General features: G+C 47.7%; 1 protein-coding gene across 3 annotated transcripts in view; it reads left to right on the top strand.

Annotated features, from left to right (window-relative positions):
* Window positions 1-21,781, top strand: part of NLGN2 (neuroligin 2) — a 149,755-nt gene that overhangs the window by 93,056 nt on the left and 34,918 nt on the right. Inside the window, exon 1 of one of the 3 annotated variants that reach the window (XM_069950204.1) lies at window positions 10,026-10,043. The exons of 1 other annotated variant lie outside the window; for it this stretch is intronic. The gene's annotated coding sequence lies outside the window, so the exon portion shown is untranslated. Of the gene's footprint in view, window positions 1-10,025; window positions 10,044-13,358; window positions 13,438-21,781 lie in introns of those variants that run through there. One more of the 3 variants, XM_069950195.1, reaches the window with a different exon arrangement.

Genomic DNA, 21,781 nt, shown 5'->3' with positions numbered 1-21,781 from the left:
ACACCATTCTATGGCTGGGCGGATTCCGACCGGAGTCTATGGGACGGGCAAGATGCGCACCGCCACGAGAGGGTAGCGGCGACAGAATTCACCGGAACTTACCTGTGCGGATTCCGTAGTCTGAACCCAGCCTTAACCTCTTTGGCAAGATGTTTCGGTAGAAGGGGGTAAGAATCATGGCAAAAGAATGTGTAAAGGCTGGTGACCATGTGATATACGGCATGAACATTCTGATCATTCAAACCAAGTTAAGAGGAACCACTGTACTGGTGGAGTTGGCAGCCTTCCCCACAGAAAATGCTGAGTGGGTGGCGGGCCAGACCCTATGTAGGGCGCAGTCCCAAATGGATGCAGTGCGTTTAGTGAATCTAAGTGCCATAGAAGTGACTATTCCACATGGTCTAGAGCCATCGATACCCGAGGACATTGATACCCTGGCAGTCCCTCTGGTGATGCCCAATGGTCAGGCAGAAGATGGTGCAGAGAAATGTCAGAGCACTAACTGGCTGTGGGAGTAGTTGGATCTATAAGGATTTTAGCTTCAGCTGAAGCATTGAGGCAATTGTTCAGCCAACAATTGTCAGTATTTGCGAGTCAGGATGGGGACTACGGATGTACAAGAGAGATGGAACGTACAATTAACACGGGAAGTTCGGCTCCTGTCCGGGAAAGATACTGGAATATTCCTCATACACTATACCAGGAGGTTAAGATATTGCTATGCAAAATGCTACATGGTAATGTCATCCAAGAGAGCAAAAGCACCTGGGCTGCACCCATCATTTTGGTGCAAAAGAAAGATGGCACCCTACGATTTGGCATGACTATCGTGGGCTGAATGCCAGCACTCGTGCATATCCGTTACGTGGTGTGGAGGAGACCCTGAACACACTCAGGAAAGCGAAGTTCTTTACGAGACTTTGCTAGTGGCAACTGATCGGGAAAGACAGCCTTCATTACACAGATGGACTAATGCTCCCAGCACCTTCCATCGCTTGATGGAGCAATATCTCGGATCTGATCTGTTTGGATATCATTATAGTGTACTCTGAGCTTCACGAGACTAGAAAAATTTTAACTTATGTTAAAGCCAAAAAATGTCATCTGTCCTGACATGAGATTAAATACCTTGGGCATGTTGTATCAGCAAAAGGGGGTAACATCGGACCCTGAGAGGTTCAAAGCCATTTAGGACTGGTCCCTGCCCAAAACCATTACTGATGAGCATGCCTCCATTGGACTGGTTACTACCAACTGTATGTCCCAAGGTTCACGAAGGTCACTGCCCCTCTCCATGCCCTGTTAGCCAGTCACCAGATAGAACGCAAACCAGCCATTAGGAGGTGATGGCCCAGTGGACTCCTAACCAGTGAACACCTTTAGAAGAACTAAAAAAAAAAGAGTAGTATCCACCCCAGTCTTGGCCTTTAAGGATTATACGCTTCCCTTCCTGTTGAATACAGATGCCAGCCTGCAAGGAACGGGCGCTGTTCTCTCTCAACAGCAGGATGGAGTGGCAAGTGTAATAGCCTGTGGGAGCCTACGGGAGTCTACACTCGTCAGAGTGAACGGCCGCTAATTATAACTCCTTTCGGTTGGAATTCTTGGCAATAGTTTGAGCAGTCACTGAAAGATTTACAGAGTATATTACAAGAAGTCGTGTGGAAATCTGCATGGACAATAATCCCCTGGCGTATTTAGCAGCTGCCAAAGTGGAAGCATTGGAACAGCACTGGGTGGCTTGGCTGGCCACACTTGACTATGCTGATGCCCTGTATAAGAGGCTGTTAATTGAGTCCAGCCTGGAAATGGATGATCAGCGAGAAGATCCTCTTGGGAGGAAAGCACATACAGCAAGCTCCAAGCCCTGTGATTCAACAATTAGACCTTCAGTTGCCAGATTACGAAGTATGGTAAGGGCCCTATTCCAGGGGCAGAGCAACGATGTAAACGAGCGCCGTTCTGCTAAACCTGTGCTCGTTTACTGGGCCTATTCCACGGCCCCAATGATCGTTTAGCGAGGGCTGAAGGGACATCGTTACCGATGTCCTAGCAGCCCTTGCAGCATACATTACCTAGGGGGGCTTCTCCTACGCTTCATCTTCCTTCCCGGGTCCCGCGGCGCAGCATCAACTTGGGTGCGGCCTGACTGAGCTGTCAGATCGCTCAGCCAATCACCGCGACCACCACGGCCAGTGATTGGCTTCGCGGTCTGACAGCTCAGTCAGGCCGCTCCTGAGTTGATGCTGTGCGTGGGACCCGGGGAAGAAGACGAAGCGCAGGAGAAGCCCTGCTAGGTAATGTATGCTGCTTGGATCGTCGGTCAGCGCCGCGCATTGCTATTTCACTGTAGTGATGTGCGGGTGGCAAATGACGATTTTAGGTTTGAACCTAAATGAATGATCAGTCGATGACACGATCATAGGCTGATCGTTCTCTCTATTCCACTGAACGATAATCAGCCGAATCGGGACAATTCGGCCGCTTATCGCTCCCATTTAATAGGCCCCTAAGGAAGGGAGGGAGGAAATGGCCCAGGAGGGAAAGTAGGGGCTGCTGCCACTGAGGTACCCAACCTGCATCACCATCACCCTACATTGCCCCCCCCCCAGTTTAATAAGGGCGAGGGAGTGGCTCAGGACTCCCAGAAGATTGTCAGTGGGTGTGGCCATGGCTTGTGATGGGCGTGGTCATTGCTTGTGATGGGCGTGGTCATTGCTTGTAGTGAGTGTGGTCTTTGCTTGTGGCGAGCGTGGTCATTGCTTGTGGTGGGCGTGGTCATTGCTTGTGGTGGGCGTGGTCATTGCTTGTGGGGGCGTGGTCATTGCTTGTGGTGAGTGTGGTCATTGCTTGTGGTGGGCGTGGTCATTGCTTGTGGGGGGCGTGGTCATTGCTTGTAGTGAGTGTGGTCATTGCTTGTGGTGGGCGTGGTCATTGCTTGTGGAGGGCGTGGTCATTGCTTGTGGTGGGCGTGGTCATTGCTTGTGGGGGTGTGGTCATTGCTTGCAGAGGTGCTGCAGAAGGAAGAAAGGATGTGGAAAGTTAGGGTCAGAGTGAGAAGAAACAGAGCTGGAAGTTGCAGGGGTGATATGAGGAGTATTGGGGTGACCTGGAGTGAGGAAGCATTTAAAAAGAAGTGTTCTGCTGGGCCCTGTAGTTCACAGAGCCAGGAATTTTAGACCGCATGAGTAATCCTGAGCAGGGACTATTCCTTACAATTCCATAAACTAAAGACAAAGAAGTCCTCGTTGTCTCAAGTTGGGGTGGAGTTTGTGGTTCTCATAAAGTGTTCCATAAAAGACCATCATTGTCTTCTTACTCTCTGCCTACATGCTGGGGCTGAGAAAACAAAGGCCTTCCCCAGGAGAATGCATCTCACTGCTGCAAACACCTTATATTACACAGCCCCGCCCACTGGATGACATCACTGATATATAATGATATGTGATCACAGCCCCGCCCCCTAGATGACATCACTGATATATAATGACATGTGCTCAGACATGAGACCCACACACCTTATAGTACAGGAACAGCTATTCATCTATTACTGCTGACACCAGCCTGTATATCCTGTGTAAAGAGAGGTAGTCACAGCCCCGCCCCTGTATATCCTGTGTAAAGAGAGGTAGTCACAGCCCCGCCCCCTGTATATCCTGTGTATAGAGAGGTAGTCACAGCCCCGCACCCTGTATATCCTGTGTATAGGGAGGTAGTCACAGCCCCGCCCCCTGTATATCCTGTGTAAAGATAGGTAGTCACAGCCCCGCCCCCTGTATATCCTGTGTATAGGGAGGTAGTCACAGCCCCGCCCCCTGTATATCCTGTGTATAGAGAGGTAGTCACAGCCCCGCCCCCTGTATATCCTGTGTATAGAAAGGTAGTCACAGCCCCGCCCCTGTATATCCTGTGTATAGAAAGGTAGTCACAGCCCCGCCTTCTGTATATCCTGTGTAAAGAGAGGTAGTCACAGCCCTGCCCCTGTATATCCTGTGTAAAGAGAGGTAGTCACAGCCCCGCCCCCTGTATATCCTGTGTATAGGGAGGTAGTCACAGCCCCGCCCCCTATATATCCTGTGTATAGAGAGGTAGTCACTGCCCCACCCCTGTATATCCTGTGTATAGAGAGGTAGTCACAGCCCTGCCCCCTGTATATCATGTGTATATAGAGAGGTAGTTACAGCCCCGCCCCCTGTTTATCCTGTGTATAGAGAGGTAGTCACAGCCCCGCCTTCTGTATATCCTGTGTATAGAGAGGTAGTCACAGCCCCGCCCCCTGTATATCCTGTGTATAGAAAGGTAGTCACAGCCCCGCCCCCTGTATATCCTGTGTATAGAGAGGTAGTTACAGCCCTGCCCCCTGTATATCCTGTGTATAGAGAGGTAGTCACAGCCCCACCCCCTGTATATACAGTTTATAGAGAGGTAGTCACAACCCCGCCTCCTGTATATCCTGTGTATAGAGAGGTAGTCACAGCCCCGACCCTGTATATCCTGTGTATAGAAAGGTAGTCACAGCCCCGCCCCTGTATATCCTGTGTATAGAGAGGTAGTCACAGCCCCGCCCCCTGTATATACTGTGTATAGAAAGGTAGCCACAGCCCCGCCCCCTGTATATCCTGTGTATAGAAAGGTAGTCACAGCCCCGCCCCCTGTATATCCTGTGTATAGGGAGGTAGTCACAGCCCCGCCCCCTGTATATCCTGTGTATAGAGGTAGTCACAGCCCCGCCTCCTGTATATCCTGTGTATAGAGAGGTAGTCACAGCCCCGCCCCCTGTATATCCTGTGTATAGAGGTAGTCACAGCCCCGCCCCCTGTATATCCTGTGTATAGAGAGGTAGTTACAGCCCCGCCCCCTGTATATCCTGTGTATAGAAAGGTAGTCACAGCCCCGCCCCCTGTATATCCTGTGTATAGAGAGGTAGTCACAGCCCTGCCCCCTCTGTAGATCCTCCTGTGTATAGAGGTGGTCACAGTCCCGCCCCCTGTACATCATACATAAAGAGAGGTAGTCAGAGCCCCGCCCCCTGTATATCATGTGTATATAGAGGTAGTCACAGCTCCGCCCCTGTATATCCTGTGTATAGAGAGGTTGTCACAGCTCCGCCCCCTGTATATGCTGTGTATAGAGAGGTAGTCACAGCCCCGCCCCCTGTATATCCTGTGTATAGAGAGGTAGTCACAGCCCCGCCCCCTGTATATCCTGTGTATAGAGAGGTAGTCACAGCCCCGCCCCCTGTATATCCTGTGTAACTGTGTTTATACATTACATTACTGATCCCGAGTTACACAAATTATTATACTTTACAATTCTGCTGGTTGTTATTGGAAACAAGTGAAGTCAGGCAGCAGTAATGCTGTGCTGCAGACGTCTGCTCCGGCTGTGTTGCAGACGTCTGCTCAGGCCGTGTTGCAGACGTCTGCTCCGGCCGTGTTGCAGACGTCTGCTCCGGCCGTGTTGCAGACGTCTGCTCCGGCCGTGTTGCAGACGTCTGCTCCGGCCGTGTTGCAGACGTCTGCTCCGGCCGTGTTGCAGCCGTCTGCTCCGGCCGTGTTGCAGCCGTCTGCTCCGGCCGTGTTGCAGCCGTCTGCTCCGGCCGTGTTGCAGACGTCTGCTCCGGCCGTGTTGCAGACGTCTGCTCCGGCCGTGTTGCAGACGTCCGCTCCGGCCGTGTTGCAGACGTCTGCTCCGGCCGTGTTGCAGACGTCTGCCCCGGCCGTGTTGCAGCTGTCTGCTCCGGCTGTGTTGCAGCTGTATGCTCCGGCTGTGTTGCAGACGTCTGCCCCGGCCGTGTTGCAGCTGTATGCTCCGGCTGTGTTGCAGCTGTCTGCTCCAGCCGTGTTGCAGACGTCTGCTCCGGCCGTGTTGCAGCTGTATGCTCCCGCTGTGTTGCAGCTGTCTGCTCCGGCTGTGTTGCAGTTGTCTGCTCCGGCTGTGTTGCAGACGTCTGCTCCGGCCGTGTTGCAGCTGTATGCTCCCGCTGTGTTGCAGCTGTCTGCTCCGGCTGTGTTGCAGTTGTCTGCTCCGGCTGTGTTGCAGACGTCTGCTCCGGCTGTGTTGCAGACGTCTGCTCCGGCTGTGTTGCAGACGTCTGCTCCGGCCGTGTTGCAGACGTCTGCTCCGGCTGTGTTGCAGACGTCTGCTCCGGCTGTGTTGCAGCTGTATGCTCCGGCTGTGTTGAAGATGTCTGCTCCGGCTGTGTTGCAGACGTCTGCTCCGGCTGTGTTGCAGCTGTATGCTCCCGCTGTGTTGCAGCTGTCTGCTCCGGCTGTGTTGCAGTTGTCTGCTCCGGCTGTGTTGCAGACGTCTGCTCCGGCCGTGTTGCAGCTGTATGCTCCCGCTGTGTTGCAGCTGTCTGCTCCGGCTGTGTTGCAGTTGTCTGCTCCGGCTGTGTTGCAGACGTCTGCTCCGGCTGTGTTGCAGACGTCTGCTCCGGCTGTGTTGCAGACGTCTGCTCCGGCCGTGTTGCAGACGTCTGCTCCGGCTGTGTTGCAGACGTCTGCTCCGGCTGTGTTGCAGCTGTATGCTCCGGCTGTGTTGAAGATGTCTGCTCCGGCTGTGTTGCAGACGTCTGCTCCAGCCGTGTTGCAGACGTCTGCTCCGGCCGTGTTGCAGACGTCTGCTCCGGCCGTGTTGCAGCTGTATGCTCCGGCCGTGTTGAAGATGTCTGCTGCTCACTCCTGACCTCTCCCTCACCTCCTGGCAGGCTTACTAAGCATACAGTGGTGACTTGATATATGGCGATACTGTTGGGCCTAGGGACACCGTGAGTGGCCTGAGAATGTCATTACGAGATATATAGGCATTGTCATGGCAGCTGGAGGGGTAGAAATTGTAGGCCCCAGTCTGTCTTCTTTGTACACCCATTAGACCTTGCCGGGGGCATCTTATACTGTAATACAGAAGCATTGCAACTGTAACATTAAGGATCTTTTTTCATGTTTTTTTTTCCATTTAAATGGTGGAATTGAAGTTTTTCCCACACTTTTCACAAAGGGTTAATCCAATGTATTATTTGTACCCCAAAACAGTGCAAATAGACATGAAAACTCATCCTTTGGCTGCATGAATGTATTGGTAAAAAGTGATGGCTCTTGGACTGACAACAAAACACTGCTTAAGGGTGCGTTCACACCTACAGGATCTGCAGCAGATTTGATGCTGTGTTCAGTTATTTAAATGAAATCAGCTGCAGATCCTGTAGGTGTGAACGCACCATAAAGGGTTAATAAACCATGGAGGGCACCGATGAAGGCCAACCATGGAAACCACTGAGATCTTCCTTATATACTGTATACCATGTGAATGGTTCGGAGACAGCCTCACCTATGTGCAGAACTGGGGTCGGTGTGGTAATATCTGCACACAGCTGTATAAACGGAGCACACTGACTCCATTTTGTAGGTGGGCCCTCGGATTGCCACTCTGACAATGTTTTCGAATTCCCATAATGTGGGATGGGGGGGGGGGGGGGGGTTTAGTTTTTCCTATATGAAATGACTGGTGTAGAGATGGGATAGATGGTGCTGGGATGATTCAGCCCATGAATGAAAGCCAGCATGGACAGGGGTTTTCGCTCTATACTGAGTGTCATCAATCTTCATTTTTTATATTTTTGGCCTCCATCATTGTGTGTAGTGTTAGTGACCCCAATATTGAGGCCTTATTACACGGCCCATCATTACAATGTAAGCAAAGGCCAATCTGCTAGATCGGAACTCGCTTGAGGAGCCTATACACAGCTTGATTATTGTGCAGCAAGGGCTGTATATATATATGTATAGTTAGCAATGTGCGCGCAGCCTTTGCTTTGGTGTAAAAATAATAAATACTTACCTGTCCAGGCTCCCCTGGTATCCTCCTGCCTAGTTCCTGTGTTCTCCACTTACACCAACCACCTTGGGGACTCCTGATCCTGTCTCTGAAGTGACAGGCCGCACTGGACAACACTGTGGCCAGTGATTGGCTGTGGTGAGCAGTAAACATAGGAACATGGCATCAGGACACTGGGGAGTGTCGACAGGTAAGTATTATCTTTATTTTTTCTTCACCTTAGCATCAGCTGTCGGACGCCTATGACTATTACACGTAGCAATGCACCGCAAGTGGATGATGATTTTTAAACATGTTTAAAACATAGTCTGTCAAATAGCGGTAGTCTGTCAAATCAATCTGTTCGGGAAGATTATCGCTCTGTGTAATAGGGCCCTTAGAGGGGGTTCTCTTTCTTTTTCCTGTGTAGATTTCTGATAATTTTTTCATGTATCAATCTGTGGATATTTACATCTTCTGCTGATGTTCTTATGCTTGTCGTGTGGTAGTCACCAGTGGTAAGCCATGAGCCAGCCCCATACAACAGTCACCCCCAGGTGAGCCATGAGACACCCCCATACAACAGTCACCCCCAGGCGAGCCATGAGACACCCCCATACAACAGTCACCCCCAGGTGAGCCATGAGCCACCCCCATACAACAGTCACCCCCAGGAAGCCAGAATCCACCCCTATACAACAGTCACCCCCAGGTGAGCCATGAGCCACCCCCATACAACAGTCACCAGTAGTAAGCCATGAGACACCCCCATACAACAGTCACCCCCAGGTGAGCTATGAGCCACCCCCATACAACAGTCACCCCCAGGTGAGCCATGAGCCAGCCCTATACAACAGTCACCCCCAGGTGAGCTATGAGCCACCCCCATACAACAGTCACCCCCAGGTGAGCTATGAGCCACCCCCATACAACAGTCACCCCCAGGTGAGCTATGAGCCACCCCCATACAACAGTCACCCCCAGGTGAGCTATGAGCCACCCCCATACAACCGTCACCAGTGGTAAGCCATGAGCCAGCCCCATACAACAGTCACCACCAGGTGAGCCATGAGACACCCCCATACAACAGTCACCCCCAGGTGAGCTATGAGCCACCCCCATACAACAGTCACCAGTGGTAAGCCATGAGCCAGCCCCATACAACAGTCACCCCCAGGTGAGCCATGAGCCAGCCCCATACAACAGTCACCCCCAGGTGAGCCATGAGCCAGCCCCATACAACAGTCACCCCCAGGTGAGCCATGAGACACCCCCATACAACAGTCACCCCCAGGTGAGCCATGAGACACCCCCATACAACAGTCACCCCCAGGTGAGCCATGAGCCACCCCCATACAACAGTCACCCCCAGGTGAGCCATGAGCCACCCCCATACAACAGTCACCCCCAGGTGAGCCATGAGCCACCCCCATACAACAGTCACCCCCAGGTGAGCCATGAGCCACCCCCATACAACAGTCACCCCCAGGTGAGCCATAAGACACCCCCATACAACAGTCACCCCCAGGTGAGCCATGAGACACCCCCATACAACAGTCACCCCCAGGTGAGCCATGAGACACCCCCATACAACAGTCACCCCCAGGTGAGCCATAAGACACCCCCATACAACAGTCACCCCCAGGAAGCCAGAATCCACCCCTATACAACAGTCACCCCCAGGTGAGCCATGAGCCACCCCCATACAACAGTCACCAGTGGTAAGCCATGAGCCAGCCCCATACAACAGTCACCACCAGGTGAGCCATGAGACACCCCCATACAACAGTCACCCCCAGGTGAGCCATGAGCCAGCCCCATACAACAGTCACCCCCAGGTGAGCCATGAGCCACCCCCATACAACAGTCACCCCCAGGTGAGCCATGAGCCAGCCCCATACAACAGTCACCCCCAGGTGAGCCATGAGACATCCCCATACAACAGTCACCCCCAGGTGAGCCATGAGACACCCCCATACAACAGTCACCCCCAGGTGAGCCATGAGACACCCCCATACAACAGTCACCCCCAGGTGAGCCATAAGCCAGCCCCATACAACAGTCACCCCCAGGTGAGCCATGAGCCAGCCCCATACAACAGTCACCCTCAGGTGAGCCATGAGCCAGCCCCATACAACAGTCACCCCCAGGTGAGCCATGAGCCAGCCCCATACAACAGTCACCCCCAGGTGAGCCATAAGCCAGCCCCATACAACAGTCACCCCCAGGTGAGCCATGAGCCAGCCCCATACAACAGTCACCCCCAGGTGAGCCATGAGACACCCCCATACAACAGTCACCCCCAGGTGAGCCATGAGCCAGCCCCATACAACAGTCACCCCCAGGTGAGCCATGAGCCAGCCCCATACAACAGTCACCCCCAGGAAGCCAGAATCCAACCCTATACAACAGTCACCCCCAGGTGAGCAATAAGCCACCCCCATACAACAGTCACCCCCAGGTGAGCCATGAGCCACCCCCATACAACAGTCACCCCCAGGTGAGCCATAAGACACCCCCATACAACAGTCACCCCCAGGTGAGCCATGAGCCACCCCCATACAACAGTCACTCCCAGGTGAGCCATAAGGCACCCCCATACAACAGTCACCCCCAGGTGAGCCATGAGCCACCCCCAAACAGCAGTCACCCCCAGGTAAGCCATAAACTACCCCCACCCCTATACAGCAGTGGCCCCCAGGTGAGTCATAAGCCTCCCCCATACAGCAGACACAGCGGGGAGAGGAGCCATAAGCCTCCCCCATACAGCAGACACAGCGGGGAGAGGAGCCATAAGCCTCCCCCATACAGCAGACACAGCGGGGAGAGGAGCCATAAGCCTCCCCCATACAGTTGATACTACTAAATGAGCCGTAAGCTGATGGATGGCTGAGATTCAGGCTGAGATTCACCCCCAGGCTAAGATTCACCCCCAGGTGAGCCATAAGGCACCCCCATACAGCAGTCACCCCCAGGTAAGCCATAAAGGACCCCCACCCTCATACAGCAGTGGCCCCCAGGTGAGCCATAAAGCACCCCCACCCCCATACAGCAGTGGCCCTCAGCGAGGAGAGGAGCCATAAGCCTCCCCCATACAGCAGACACAGCGGGGAGAGGAGCCATAAGCCTCCCCCATACAGCCGATACTACTAAATGAGCCGTAAGCTGATGGATGGCTGAGATTCAGGCCATGTTGGGGTTTTCTGAGCATTTATACCCTCTGGTATACTATCCAATGTCTGTAGTATTAGTGGTGTATGGCAGCTTGTCATGAAGGTTCAATGACCTTTTATTGGGAAACATAGGGAGAATAAGCACTAAGACTCCAGACCCACACTCTGGCGGTAAATTATGGCACTGGTGCTCTCTGACCTGTAAGATATGATTATGTGGGGTAAGGTAGGTGACTAGAGATGAGCGTACCTGCCGAGGTTCGGGTTCGTATGAACCTGAACTCTCGGCGTCTGATTCCCGCTGTCTGCAGCCTCCGTGAAGAGGGTGGGTACAGCCTGAGGACCGCCTGGAAAACTGGGATATAGCCATAGCCATAGGCTGTATCCCAGTTTTCCAGGCGGTCCTCCGACTGTATCCACCCTCTTCATGGAGCCTGCAGACAGCGGGAATCAGACGCCAAGAGTTCAGGTTCATACGAACCCGAACCTCGGCAGGTACGTTCATCTCTACAGGTGACTTCTCCTTGGGAAGATGCCAGGACAGGTGGGAAAGAAGCAGTGAACAGTGCTAGGATTTCCAGAACATTCCAGTCTTCAGAGAGTTAAGACATCTCCAGACAATTAGCACCTTCTTCCCAATTAACACCAATGACTTTGTTTTCTCGCACCCTACATTATTATGACGTCTTCACAGTTTAAATATATATATCTCCCTCCACCGTCAGCTGATACCGTGTGACTGACGGAGGAGAGAGGCTGAGCGAGAGGTACCTTAGGAACAAGACATCATCCAATGGGTGATCACATGACTCAGGTAACACGAGTTCCTAATGTAACAAGACTGCTGCCGTTGTCAGTCACTGCCTCGAGCACATGACTCCTCCTCCTGTGTTCTTTTTGTCTATCGTTCATGCGCTGGTAGCAGAGGTTTTGGCCATGATAATGTCTGAGGCCCCTATAGTGCCCCTTCTTTGGCCGTGAAGCTCCTTTTTTGCCTTCACGTCAGTAAACTTCTATTTTTTATCTTTTTTTATCTTTTTGTTTTTATTTAATCTTTGGGGAAAATGAGAATTTTTATTCTTTTCCCACTAAAAAAAAAAATCTATTTTTTTTTCTTATCTTACAATTTTTTCTTCCTGATTCATCCATTTTTTTCTTCCCATTTTTGGGGGTTCATTTAGTTTTTAGTTAAATGTAAATTATCTTGCGAAGGGAGAGAGAGGGGATTCATGACTTTTTTCTTTCTTTTTTTCATGTTTTTTTTTTTTTCTTTTTCATTTGCGGAATTTGTAAACAGAAGTCTTTAAGGTCATCTTGTTTTACTGCTTCCGAGTATGATCGCTCACTCACCAAGACGTGAATAACAAATGATAACATGTTGAAACTTCTGATTTCCTGAATGCTGACGAGAAAGTGGTCTTCCTCCAAGAAGTGTCAGTGACAACACCAAATGGGTCTAATATGGTCCCGACACAGAGGTTTTTAATCTGAGCTTGTCTTCTTGTTTCTGGACGAAGCATCTAATAGGATAATAGGATAACTCGTGTTAATCTGGAGAGTAACTCTAAGGGTAACAAGCACCGTCACCACCAATATTGGTTAGTCTGGACCATTAAAAATAGCAGTAATTATAAACCAGACATTATTATATTGTTGCACTGCTGGTGTCCAGATAAGAAAGGATTGCTGGAATGTAGGGCCAATGAGGATAATGTTTGGTGAATGAGAGATGAAAGGAACACAAAAAACATAAGAGAAAAGGTAAAAAGATGCTAAGACCAGGCTAAAGCCATCTGACGCTTGGGAGTCGCCTGGAACTAGGAATAGATATGGTGGGAATGCAAGAGCTAACTGGAATCCTAGGGACAATGGTGTGGCTTCTACCTCCACAGCACGTTCTCTTGCTCTAGAACTAATGGTTAAGATTCTTAAGAAAGAATGTAGACGTGGCGGAATTTAGAGAAAGAAGTTGCAGTAATAGAAGGACATGGAAGAGTTACATGGAGTCATGGGATGGGTTATGTCATCAATGATTTATGATTCGAGTGAGGATCAGAAACACAACCTTGACCAAAGGGACAGGTAAAGTTTACAATATTCAGGTAATGGGGTCAAACTTTGAATAGGTGGTGAGATTAGGGTGAATAACTTCACTAATGGAAGAAGAAGGAAGGAGAAATGAGAGAGGAACAGGCTTATGAGACAAAAAAAGCCAGCCAAACCCACCGAATTCAGTGATGTAACATGCACAGGGGCCATCTGACTCTCCCCCAACTTTTGATGTCAGCAAAAAAAAAAAAAAAAAAAAAAGGACTGGGTATGGTGGATTTTAACCGTCCAATTTTTGTATTGTAGAACAGATATGACACTCAGAGCTGAATGCCTAATGGAACCCATACAGCATAGATTAAAGTTGATGAAAGCTGAGGATCATGTTATTCTACCAATGGTAGTCCATCATCTGGGAGGTTGACCCTTGAAAGATGTTCTTGTTTGCAAGAAATCTCTTAACCACAAATAATCTTTGACTTAGAAGCGCTCTGAACTTTCAAAATCAGGGGATGTGATATAAAGCAGGTTTCTAATTTACATTCTTTTTTTTTTTTAGTTCTCATGCTTTGTAACAAAGCTATATCTTAATGTATCCATGTCCAGTCTCCTGAAGGCGGCTATATACCAGCTATACTTACATACTTACTGTATCCAGGTCCAGTCTCCTGAAGGCAGCTATATAACAACTATACTTACTGTATCCAGGTCCAGTCTCCTGAAGGCAGCTATATAACAGCTATATACTTACTGTATCCAGGTCCACTCTCCTGAAAGCAGCTATATAACAGCTATACTTACTGTATCCAGGTCCAGTCTCCTGAAGGCAGCTAAATAACAGCTATACTTACTGTATCCAGGTCCACTCTCCTGAAGGCAGCTATATACCAGCTATACTTACTGTATCCATGTCTAGTCTCCTGAAGGCGGCTATATACCAGCTATACTTACTGTATCCAGGTCAACTCTCCTGAAGGCAGCTACAGTATATAATAGCTATACTTACTGTATCCAGGTCCACTCTCCTTAAGGCAGCTATATAACAGCTATACTTACTGTATCCAGGTCAACTCTCCTGAAGGCAGCTATATAACAGCTATACTTACTGTATCCAGGTCCAGTCTCCTGAAGGCAGCTATATAACAGCTATACTTACTGTATCCAGGTCCAGTCTCCTGAAGGCTGCTATATAACAGCTATACTTACTGTATCCAGGCCCAGTCTCCTGAAGGCAGCTACAGTATATAACAGCTATACTTACTGTATCCAGGTCCAGTCTCCTGAAGGCAGCTATATAACAGCTATACTTACTATATCCAGGTCCACTCTCCTGAAGGCAGCTATATAACAGCTATACTTACTGTATCCAGGTCCAGTCTCCTGAAGGCAGCTATATAACAGCTATACTTACTGTATCCAGGTCCACTCTCCTGAAGGCAGCTATATACCAGCTATACTTACTGTATCCATGTCTAGTCTCCTGAAGGCGGCTATATACCAGCTATACTTACTGTATCCAGGTCAACTCTCCTGAAGGCAGCTACAGTATATAATAGCTATACTTACTGTATCCAGGTCCACTCTCCTTAAGGCAGCTATATAACAGCTATACTTACTGTATCCAGGTCAACTCTCCTGAAGGCAGCTATATAACAGCTATACTTACTGTATCCAGGTCCAGTCTCCTGAAGGCAGCTATATAACAGCTATACTTACTGTATCCAGGTCCAGTCTCCTGAAGGCTGCTATATAACAGCTATACTTACTGTATCCAGGCCCAGTCTCCTGAAGGCAGCTACAGTATATAACAGCTATACTTACTGTATCCAGGTCCAGTCTCCTGAAGGCAGCTATATAACAGCTATACTTACTATATCCAGGTCCACTCTCCTGAAGGCAGCTATATAACAGCTATACTTACTGTATCCAGGTCCAGTCTCCTGAAGGCAGCTATATAACAGCTATACTTACTGTATCCAGGTCCAGTCTCCTGAAGGCAGCTATATAACAGCTATACTTACTGTATCCAGGTCCAGTCTCCTGAAGGCTGCTATATAACAGCTATACTTACTGTATCCAGGTCCAGTCTCCTGAAGGCTGCTATATAACAGCTATACTTACTGTATCCAGGCCCAGTCTCCTGAAGGTTGTTATATAACAACTATACTTACTGTATCCATGTCCAGTCTCCTGAAGGCAGCTATATACCAGCTATACTTACTGTATCCAGGTCCAGTCTCCTGAAGGCAGCTATATAACAGCTATACTTACTGTATCCAGGTCCAGTCTCCTGAAGGCAGCTATATAACAGCTATACTTACTGTATCCAGGTCCAGTCTCCTGAAGGCAGCTATATAACAGCTATACTTACTGTATCCAGGTCCAGTCTCCTGAAGGCTGCTATATAACAGCTATACTTACTGTATCCAGGTCCAGTCTCCTGAAGGCTGCTATATAACAGCTATACTTACTGTATCCAGGTCCAGTCTCCTTAAGGCAGCTATATAACAGCTATACTTACTGTATCCAGGTCCAGGCTCCTGAAGGCAGCTATATAACAGCTATACTTACTGTATCCAGGTCCAGGCTCCTGAAGGCAGCTATATAACAGCTATACTTACTGTATCCAGGTCCAGTCTCCTGAAGGCAGCTATATAACAGCTATACTTACTATGTACAGGTCCAGTCTCCTGAAGGCAGCTTCAAGTATAGCTGTTATAAAGGAGACTGGGCCTGGATACAGTAAGTATAGCTGTTATATAGCTGCCTTCAGGAGACTGGACCTGGATACAGTAAGTATAGCTGTTATATAGCTGCCTTCAGGAGACTGGACCTGGATACAGTAAGTATAGCTGTTATAAAGGAGACTGGGCCTGGATACAGTAAGTATAGCTGTTATATAGCTGCCTTCAGGAGACTGGACCTGGATACAGTAAGTATAGCTGTTATATAGCTACCTTCAGGAGACTGGACCTGGATACAGTAAGTATAGCTGTTATAAAGGAGACTGGACCTGGATACAGTAAGTATAGCTGTTATATAGCTGCCTTAAGGAGACTGGACCTGGATACAGTAAGTATAGCTGTTATATAGCTGCCTTCAGGAGACTGGACCTGGATAAAGCATGATAAAAAATTAATGTAAATAGCAAGCCTGCTTTATATCACACCCCCTACTGATTTTGATTTTGAAAGTTATAACCACAGGGACAGCTAAAACAATTGCTTTCCCCGTTATGCAGTTAATGTGTATGGCTTTATTTGGGAAACAATCCTTTATCATACGATTGTTCACTTAATGGTTGTTCGGTCATCAGCCTCCTTCTTTGTAATGTGTATGACCGCCTTAAAACAGATATAGAAAGGATAATCTGAATGTCCAAAGAGGAGGATAAGATAAAACTATGGGGTGACCATACCAGAGGCAGGGGTGATGAATGAGGCTAGATGAAGAGAGATGCAGCCAAAGAGGGAGGCCGAAGTGAGGGAGGATAATAGACGAGGTAGATGTAGAAATGAATGACATGAATGTGGGAGTGACATAAAACGTAAGAGTAATAAGCAGAAGGGCAGGCCAGTGCCCAGCTGGGCTGGGGGTTTTTTTGTTTTGTTTTGCTTTTTTCAAAAACTATTTTTGTTGAAAGCAGAATTGTATCTAAAAAGGAAGAGCAGTGATAATGGAAAGGCATAGATGACTCTTCCCTTTGATACATTCCTGTTTTGGCACAAAACACACAAGCAGAATGTTAAAGGAGAAGTCCGCCAATCTGCAAAATCTCACAGCCAGCAGGGGAGAACAAAAAATTCAGTCCTTGCTTACCTCTCCCAGTGCCCGTGATGCGCTGTGCAACAGGCCCCGGGACCCCTGCCGGAAGGCCTTTACCCCTGAGATTTGATAATGTCACAACTCAAGGGATAATCCCCGTCCCGGAGCCCAGCGGGGGTCGTGAAGCGGTGATCCAGCTCTGGGGAGGCATGGGGAGAGGTGCGTTGTGATAGTTCACATGGCTGTACTTCTCCTTTAATTGCACTGGACAATACGCAACCCTGGATCAAAAAGGAAAGATAGATGGACTGGAATATTATGTATAATAATAATAATATAGAATGTAAGGAGAATGGGGAATTGAAAGGTGGCTGAATGTTAGAGGACAATAGAGAAATGAAAGATGACTGAGGTCAAGAAATAAGACTTCACTGCCACTAGAGCTATCATAGCTTCTGGATCAGTAGACAGATCTGAAGACATGATGACTGCTGACCACTTCAGAACATAGAGATAAACCTAGGAGATATACTGTATGGCATTCATGGAATTAGTTGCAGGCAGATACAGGAAGTTCCCATGAAGTTCCCAAGTAAATCCCATGAAATAGTAACCCATGTAAATAGATGGATGGCTTGAGACCACCACACCATGGCTTGGAGATACCTCTTGTCTATATGGCATATAGACAAGAGGTGTCTTCACAAGATAACCCCTTTCAAAGGAATGGCTGGGATAGGGTTTGGATGAAGAAGAGAGCTTTTAGAGGATACAAGACAGTAGAGAGAAGAGATGGTGAGAGATCACAACAAATGTGAAAAGATGAGAATCGAGAGGACAGGAGAGAATATTTGGTGAGGAATAGAGATCTGTAGACGGAAAGAATATTACGGGAGGGTCAAGATGAGTAGGAGAAAGGGAGAGGCACAAGAAACAGAGGCATGATATAGAGAAACTAGGGGAGATACATCAGTGACATTCAGTAGGTGGTGGCAATGGATAAGAAAGACTGATGATACAATGGTGAAGACTGCTAAGAGGAATTACCGAATGGCTGAGATGGAGACAGGTCTACTAAGAGAGGAGGAGGAACAGGGTGAGAAAAGACCCAACCAAGTCTGACACAAGAGTTCTGATAAGATGGAGGTGGTACAAAATGTTATGGAGATGGGAATGAAGAATGGTTGGGGTAGATAAGGTATATGACAGTAGGGGAAACAGATAGGGAAACCTAAGGGAAAGACGAGAGGATGCTGAATGTTGAGGCATCATGTACAAGATGGTAACCAGAGACAGATTCAGATGATGAATGTGTGAAAGGCATAGAGATGTTAGCTGGTTAGGACGCCTACAGAGAACAGCTGCAGGTAAGTACAGACCTGGACACCACATGCAGCTACATTCTAGGATGCCATGAGAAGTGACACCTTTTAGTATGTAAATGATCCACATTGCTGTCAACTATATAAGCAGCCATGGCCTCATTTATGAAAACTTCCAACATGGGGGCATCAGCAGTTGCACACAACCCTCCACCATGTACATCCAGTCCGACTCGGCATCGGCAGTCCACCAGTGGCCAGGGTAGAAAAATCTTGTCTTTGAAAATTGGGAACACAATTGCAGCAGAATAGACCACTCCTGCAAACTGGAGTGATCTGCTCTACAACTACACCCATCTGTATAATAAATGTGCCACAGCTGATAATATAACTCATACAAGCCCGAAATGCAGAGGTATCTCTGACTGGGGGCTGGGGGGCTGGGGGTAGACATTGCTTCATTTACCGGAAAAAGTGAGAGGACTGAAGGAACAGGAGGACTTACAGGGTAGAGTTACATGGAGTCATAGAAGAGGTTATAGGAGTTTCTGAGAAGTTATCGAATTATAGGGGGCGCTACGTGGAGGTATGGGAGGGCTTATATGGATTAGGGGGGGTATAGAAGGAGGTATATGATGATAGTAACTGAAAATTTATAGGAAGTGTTAGGGGCATTTAAAAGAAGAATTAAGTGGAGTTTGAGAATTTGTAGCACTCCTGTGCATGGGCGCCTCTGTAAGCCTCCGAAGTCATATGGAGTCCAGACTACAGAGCACTGATTCCATGTATATTAAACTAACTGTATAGCATCTAGTCATAGGCTATGTTCACACTACGTAAAACTACGGCCGTAGTTCTCGCCCCAGAACTACGGCCATAGTTTTGCGGTGTGTGACATAGCTTTATGTTCAATGGAATCCTGGCCGAAGCGTACACACATCGTATACGCTCCAGCCGGGATCCCATGCAGTGCCGGATAAAACTGACATGTCAGTTTTCTGCAGCCGGAATTCAGTGAAGTCCGGCCGCAGAAAGACCTGTCAGTTCACACAGTGAAGCATGCGGCTCCGGCCGCTTGCTTCACTGTGTGCAGGGGGAAGCTCTGATGCGGGCGCACGCTGATGATCAACCGGCCGGTACTTAAGAGATGATACGGCCAGGCCGGGGTCACGGAACGGCCGGTCTCATACGTGTGAACATAGCCATAGGATGCATAGCGAAGAGTTACATGGAGCAATGGGAGGAGATATATGGAGTAATGATAGGAGATATATGAAATTATGGTAGGAGATTTATAAGTAATGGGAGGAGATATATATGAGTAGTGGGAGGAGTCTATTCCAAGTGGAAACAGCAGAACTCCCGTATAGACGCACAGTCCCCCATTGGGTTGGCCCGTACCCAGTACTTCATCCAAAAAACAATAGCAATTGAAGACAGCGTCCATAAAGTATCAAAAGGTTTCCTCTTTTATTTTGCCATATGCGTACAAAAAACAACAACGTTTCATCCCTTTAAACCATACTGAGCCTTTCTCAAGTATGAGAAAGGCTCAGTATGGTTTAAAGGGCCGAAACATTGTTGTTTTTTGTACACATATGGCAAAATAAAAGAGGAAACCTTTTGATACTTTATGGACGCTGTCTTCAATTGCAATTTCTTTATTAGTAATGGGACGGGATATATGGAGTAATGGGAGGAAATATATGGAGTAATGGGAGGAGATATATGGAGTAATTGGGGGAGATATATGAGTAATGGGAGGAGATATATGGAGTAATGGGAGGAGATATATGGAGTAATGGGAGGAGATATATGGAGTAATGGGAGGAGATATATGGAGTAATGGGAGGAGATATATGGAGTAATGGGAGAAGATATATGGAGTAATGGGAGGAGATATATGGAGTAATGGGAGGAGATATATGGAGTAATGGGAGGAGATATATGAGTAATGGGAGGAGATATATATGGAGTAATGGGAGGAGATATATGGAGTAATGGGAGGAGATATATGGAGTAATGGGAGAAGATATATGGAGTAATGGGAGGAGATATATGAGTAATGGGAGGAGATATATGGAGTAATGGGAGGAGATATATGGAGTAATGGGGGAGATGTATAAGTAGTAATGGGAGGAGATATATGAGTAATGGGAGGAGATATATGGAGTAATGGGAGGAGATATATGAGTAATGGGAGGAGACATAAGGAGTAATGGGAGGAGATATATGGAGTAATGGGTGGAGATATATGGAGTAATAGGAGGAGATATATGGAGTAATGGGATGGGATATATGGAGTAATGGGAGGAGATATATGGAGTAATGGGATGGGATATATGGAGTAATGGGAGGAGATATATGGAGTAATAGGAGGAGATATATGGTGTAATGGTAGGAGATATATGGAGTAATGGGAGGAGATATATGAGTAATGGGAGGAGATATATGGAGTAATGGGAGGAGATATATGGAGTAATGGTAGGAGATATGTATGGAGTAATAGGAGGAGATATATGGAGTAATGGGAGGAGATATATGAGTAATGGGAGGAGATATATGGAGTAATGGGAGAAGATATATGGAGTAATGGGAGGGGATATATGGAGTAATGGGAGGGGATATAAGGAGTAATGGGAGGAGATATATGGAGTAATGGGAGCAGATATATGGAGTAATGGGAGGAGATATATGGAGTAATGGGAGGAGATATATGGAGTAATGAGGGAGATATAAGGAGTAATGGGAGGTAATATATGGAGTAATGGGAGGAGATGTATATGGAGTAATGGGAGGAGATATATGTAGTAATGGGAGGATATATATGGAGTAATGTGAGGAGATATATGGAGTAATGGGAGGAGATATATGGTGTAATGTGAGGAGATATATGGAGTAATGGGAGGAGATATATGGAGTAATGGGAGGAGATATATGGAGTAATGGGAGGAGATATATGAGTAATGGGGGGAGATATATGAGTAATGGGAGGAGATATATGAGTAATGGGGGGAGATATATGAGTAATGGGAGGAGATATATGGAGTAATGGGGGGAGATATATGGAGTAATGGGAGGAGATAGAGTAATGGGAGGAGATATATGGAGTAATGGGAGGAGATATATATGGAGTAATGGGAGGTAATATATGGAGTAATGGGAGGAGATATATGGAGTAATGGGAGGAGATATATGAGTAATAGGAGGAGATATATGGAGTAATGGGAGGAGATATATGGAGTAATAGGAGGAGATCTGAGTAATTGGAGGAGATAAATGGACTAATGATAGGAGATATATGAATAATGGGAGGAGATATAAATGAGTAATAAGAGGAGATATATGGAGTAATGGGAGAAAATATATGAGTAATGGGAGGATATATATATGGAGTAATGGGAGGAGATATATGGAGTAATAAGAGGAGATATATGGAGTAATAGGAGGAGATATATAAGTAATGGGAGGTGATATATGAGTAATGGGAGGTGTATATGTGTAATAGGAGGAGATATATGAAGTAATGGGGGGGAGATATATAAGTAATGGGAGGAGTTGTACAGAGTAATGGGAGGAGATATATGGAGTAATGGGAGGAGATATGAGTAATGGGAGAAGATATATAAAGTAATGGGAGGTGATATAAGAGTAATG

Source organism: Dendropsophus ebraccatus, chromosome 1 (assembly GCF_027789765.1).
Source record: "Dendropsophus ebraccatus isolate aDenEbr1 chromosome 1, aDenEbr1.pat, whole genome shotgun sequence".
Lineage (NCBI taxonomy): Eukaryota > Metazoa > Chordata > Amphibia > Anura > Hylidae > Dendropsophus > Dendropsophus ebraccatus.
The sequence above is the reverse complement of the archived record's forward strand: the minus strand, read 5'-3'. Positions and strand labels throughout refer to the sequence as shown.